The sequence below is a fragment of the Psammomys obesus genome, unplaced genomic scaffold, assembly GCF_907164565.1.
Source record: "Psammomys obesus unplaced genomic scaffold, mPsaObe1.curated_primary_1811, whole genome shotgun sequence".
NCBI classification, from domain to species: Eukaryota; Metazoa; Chordata; class Mammalia; order Rodentia; family Muridae; genus Psammomys; species Psammomys obesus.
Genome location: NW_026585895.1, coordinates 1,223,238 through 1,228,735, shown reverse-complemented (window position 1 = coordinate 1,228,735; position 5,498 = coordinate 1,223,238).

The following is a 5,498-nucleotide window of genomic DNA, read 5'->3' as shown; positions in this document are numbered from 1 at the left end:
CTATCCATCCATCCATCCATCTATCTATCTATCTATCTATCTATCTATCTATCTATCTATCCATCCATCTACCTACCTATCTATCCATCCATTCATCCATCCATCCATCCATCCATCCATCCATCCATCCACCTACCTATCTATCCATCCATCCATCTACCTACCTACCTATCCATCCATCCATCCATTTATTTATCTAGCTATCTATCCATCCATCCATCTATTTATCTATCTATCTACCTATCCATCCATCATCCATCTATCTATCTATCTATCTATCTATCTATCTATCTATCTATCTATCTACCTACTACCTATTTATCCATCCATCCATCATCCATCATCCATCCATCCTTCCATCCATCCATCCATCATCCATCCGCCTACCTACCTAGCTGTTTACTTTTGTTGTATGTGTACATGTTCATGTATGCACATGTGCATGCAGAGCCCAGAGATCAATGTTGGGTGTCTTCTTACCCTTCACCTTATGTTTGTGAGTGTGTGTGAGCACAGGTGTGTGGGTGCCCACGGAACTCAGAAAAGGGCCTGGAAGCCCACCAGGTACTCTGGAGCTGGAGGGGCAGGCAGAGGTGAACTGTCTGACGTGGGTCCTGGGAACCAATCTCAGGTCCTCTGGAAGAGCAGTGAATGTTCCTGACTGCTGAGCCACCTCTCCAGATCCTCCACCTGATTTTTTTTTTAACTGAGGGACTGTGGAATCATTTTTTTTGTTCTTTTATTTAAAATTTATTACAATATATTGTAATATATTTATTACAATATATTCCGGATCCCGGAATCCTTTCTTAAGTGGATTGTTTGTGTATTTCACTGCACAATAAAATATCAACATTTTCATTGTTTTAAAAATCGATGATCTTGCCGGCCAGTGGTGACACATACTTTTGGTCCTGGCATTTGGGAGGCAGAGACAGGCAGATCTCTGAGTTTGAGGCCAGGCTGGTCTACAGAGTGAGTTCCAGGACAGCCAGGGCTACACAGAGATATCAATTCAAATCAAAACAAACAAGCAACTCCCCCAACCAAACAAAGCAACCATCTGTGTATCTTCCTTTGGGTTGCCATACTGGGTCTCAGTCCCCTCCTCATTCCCTCTGCACTCCCTTAACCACTCCACTTCTGAGGTCCACCTCCCCTCAGTCTGAGCTTCCCTGACCTCTTACAAGATGCGCAGTCAGAACTCCCTCTACCTCAGGGACAACCCTTCCCCAGATCTCGCCTGGGTCAAATCTCGATCAAAGTCATTCACAGAGACTTGCCTGTTTGCAGCACCCCTGCCCAGGATGCTGCCTTTAGGCTGCTGACTCTCTATAATGGCCAGGTATGGTGTTTGTTTGTTTGTAGGTCTCTCTGTGTAGCTCTGGCTGTCCTGGAACCAGCTCTGTAGACCAGGTTAGCCTCAAACTCACAGAGATCACCTGCTTCTGCTTCCTGAATGCTGGAAATGCTATCACCACCACCACCACCTACCTCAGATATGGTTTTTAAAAGATTTATGCCTTACATGCTAGGAATATGAAGACCACCATGAGCCAAGGGTTTGCTTAAATCACACGGAAAACAGGTATTCAAAACCAGGTATAATGGCTCCTGCCGGTGATCTCAGCACTGGAGAGGTGGAAGAAGAGGCTCAGAAGGACACCCTTGACCATGTAGTGAGTTCTAGGGAAGCCTGGAAGATATTAGAGATCTTGTTTAAAAGCACAAATACAAAAACCAAAATGCTGGGATTCAAATCTGGCACCACTGGATTCCCAAGGGCCTTCATCTCACTGACCTGTGGCCTGGCCTTATTCATGACAAGAATCATCAACAGGCCGGCAGCTCCCTTCTGTGCACCCTCAAAAGTTGATCTAGGCACTGCTTGCCTCCCCCGAATGCGGAGAAAAGAGGCACTGTCATCTGTCATGGGTACGGGTGTTAATTGGTATGGCTGCTTTGAAGGTCAGTGTGATAAATGGCTATTAACTTTAAAATGCACGTACTCTTTGATCTAGAAACTCACATTTTAGGAAGTGATCCTTCAATTATTCTTGAAGTGTGCACATGGGTATCTGCAGACTGGGAGCAATGCAGCCTTGTTTGTAGTTGCTTCGTATACGGTTGAACAACCTAGTATCACCAAGAAGCATTAAGGACTCAAGTTCTAGTCCATATATAAATAGCTCAAAACTGTCATTGAGCCCAATAGGAGTTATAAAGAGAAGAATAGGGGTTTCTATGCGCTTTTGTGGAACAGAATTAAATCTGCTGCTTTGTGGCTGGAGAGTCCCTCACTGTTGAAGAGAGCACGTTGTTCTTCCAGAGAGCCTGTTCAGCCCAGCCCCTACCAGCGTGCGACCGCGTGCGACTCCAAACCCCATGGATTGGTCCAGCACCTCTTCCGACTTCCACATGCAAACACGCAGACACGTGGACACACACACATGTCATTTTAAAAACTAAAAATCATATCAAGTTAGGGGTGTGGAGATGGCGGAGCCGATAAAACGCTTGCTCCGTAAGCGAAAGGACCTGCATTTTGCCCCCAGGAAGCACAGAAAAGGCTAGCACAGTGGCACACAGCTGGCATCCCAGCGCTAGGTGGCTGTCTGGAACTCTCTGGCAGGCTAGCCTAGCCTGCTCGGTGAGCGCCGGGCCAATGAGAGATTCCATATCAAAAAATCAAGGTGGATGTCTCCTGAGAAACAATACCTCATGCTGTCCTCTGGCCTCTGCACACACGTACACACGCGTGCAGAGTGTCCTTCATGTGCACCGACACACACACACGCACACACACACGCACACGCGCGCGCACACACACGCACACAGACACAAACACACTAAAAATATTGTACTGTTAAGAAAACAAGAGACAGAGCAATTCAGCAGTGTGCTACCACCTGTGTCAAAAACACGGGATGAAATATTGATACCGCAATGATACACACACTGTACCATCACATGCAGAGACTGTCCAGCAGGATCCAGAGGAAAGGTAACGAGAGCTGGCCAGCATTGTGGACTGGACTGGAAGGCTGGGAGAGGAGGGCAGAAACTGGTCCTGACACTAGGTCTGCACAGCCGACTGCTTGAATCTCAAACCAATTTGGTGAGTTTGGGGATATGATGTGAGCAACAGTGATCACGGAGAATCTAAATCCTTCAGCGTCATCTTGCACCCACATCAGACGCTCATGATGTTGTCCCTATGGCTGAAAGCTCTCTCTCCCTCTCTCCCTCTCTCTCCAGAGGGATGTGGGAAATCAAACCTAGGGTGTCACAATGCTCTCCTTTGTGTGTTCTATCACCAAGCTATGACCCTTGCCTTGGACTTGTGCTTTACTGTATAACCTTTTGTACTTAAAAAAAAAAAAAGACATGGTGCATGTATTATCTCTTTAATAATTTAACACTTAAAATTAAAAACAGAGGAATTTCTTGCTTGAGTCATCCACGTAAGAATGAGGACTTTTCAGGCAGCAGGGGGAGGAGAGCCTCAGTACCTGTGAACTGTGGGAGGAGTAGTTGGGGTGTTGGGACCGAAACCCCACTTCTACAGCACTTCCTGCCCTAGGGACCTTTCTGTCTTGTCCTTCCATTTTTTTCTCACACGTAGCTGGGGATGGGTCCTCACACGAGGATTGGCCAATTCAATGGTACCAAACTCTGTCCACAGTGTGGCTTCCTCCTGAACCAGATTGGTCTTGTCTTGATGATCAGTTGACTTCTAGGACATCCAGGATTGCATTATTTACCATCACACTGACAAAGTGACCTGAGTTAGTCAGGCTTTGTATAAACATGATAAAAATACCAGAGAAAATAAACGAGGAAGAATTTACTTTGGCTGGTTTTTCAGATGTCGCAGTAAAATGACTGACTGGCTCGACTGTTCTCAGAGCTTCGGCAAGGTAGAGCATTAGGGCAGAGTGTGGTAAAGCAGACCTGCTCCTCTCCCAGTAGCCCGGAAGCTGAGAAGGGACAGGAGGGGGTGGGCATGATACAGCTCCCAAGGATGCTAGGACCTCCCTCTGGTGCAGTCTCAGCTCCTAAAGTCTCTATCCCTCACCAAAGAGCACCACAGCTCCAGACCAACCCTGCCTGGCAGACAGCTCATCTCCAAACCGTAACATGACCCAGCCACAGAATGGAGACATTCCCTTCCCCTGTCTGGGATTACTTGGGTTAAAACCCATCAGAGCTGGCCTTCAGAGAATGCTTTTGTCAGGGCTCTTGAAACTGCCTTTGGAAAGGACTGTGTTACCAGCAGGATTGTTTTGGAGTCATGAAGGCAACCTTTCCAATGGACCGAAGCACAGACAATATTGCTGCTTCAGTGGAGAGGGAGAAGAGTTTTTGGGGAAATGAAGGTCAAATACAGAGTCTACCCTGCTCCCCTAGCATCTTGTGTGGACATGAAACAAAGAAAAGAATATTCATACATTCAAAACATTCATTTGTTTGATTATTTTCTTCTTTCTTTCTCCCTTCCTTCCTTCCTTCCTTCCTTCCTTCCTTCCTTTCTTTCTTTCTTTCTTTCTTTCTTTCTTTCTTTCTTTCTTTCGGGCCTCGAGTAGTTCAGGCTAGCCTCAAACTTGCTATATAGCTGAGGATAACCTTGAGCTTCTGGTCCTCCTGCCCCTCCTTCCTGAGTGCTAGAACTGTAGGTAGGAACCACCATGGCCAGTTCTGCAGTGCTGGGTATCACAACCAGGATTTTACCAGCTGAGCCGTAATCTCCAGCCCCATCCAGGTAATTTGAGAGTGATTACTGGATGCAAGTGCAGGTTCAGGGCTGGGAACTACGACAGGTGCACCTCTGACACTATGGCAGGGCTTGCTGCCTTTAAGGTCTGGCTCAGACCTCCTGCTTTTCCACCTCGTCCTGAAGCCCATGTTCCCACTCTTATCTATCTCCACACCCTGTCCCAATTCTCTCTCTCCCTCCTCTTTCTCGCTCTCTCTCAGCTGTGAAATGTCCTTCAAACCTCTAATATGTGGCACTTGGTTCCAAAGGTAGTGCCACTGTTTTGTGAGTTTGTGATACTGTTTGGACATATGGCTTAGCTCACAGAGGTGGGTCTGTTCTGTTTATTTCTGGTTATATTTACCGGTTACATTTACTCCTGCCTCTGCCCACCAATGCTGGGATTAACACTACGCACCACGTACCTGTCTGACACCGCCGCTCTGCCCGCAGCCCTTGAAGTGCTCCTTGGCATCCAGCAGTCACTCAACAGTTCTGTTAACAAATGACTGAAGGACCCTGCCACACTGGGTGTGTTCACGCACATGTGGCACAGAAAGAGTTGAGAAGTCAAGCAGCCCCAAACACAAATAGCCAGTGAAAGCAGGGAAAGACCTGCCGTGGGCTCGTGGGGCCGCAGCAGGTGCCTACTCTCCTGCCGTGGGCTCGTGGGGCCACAGCGGGTGCCTGCCCTTCTGTGTGGGCTCCTGGGGCCGCAGCGGGTGCCTGCCCTCCTGTGTGG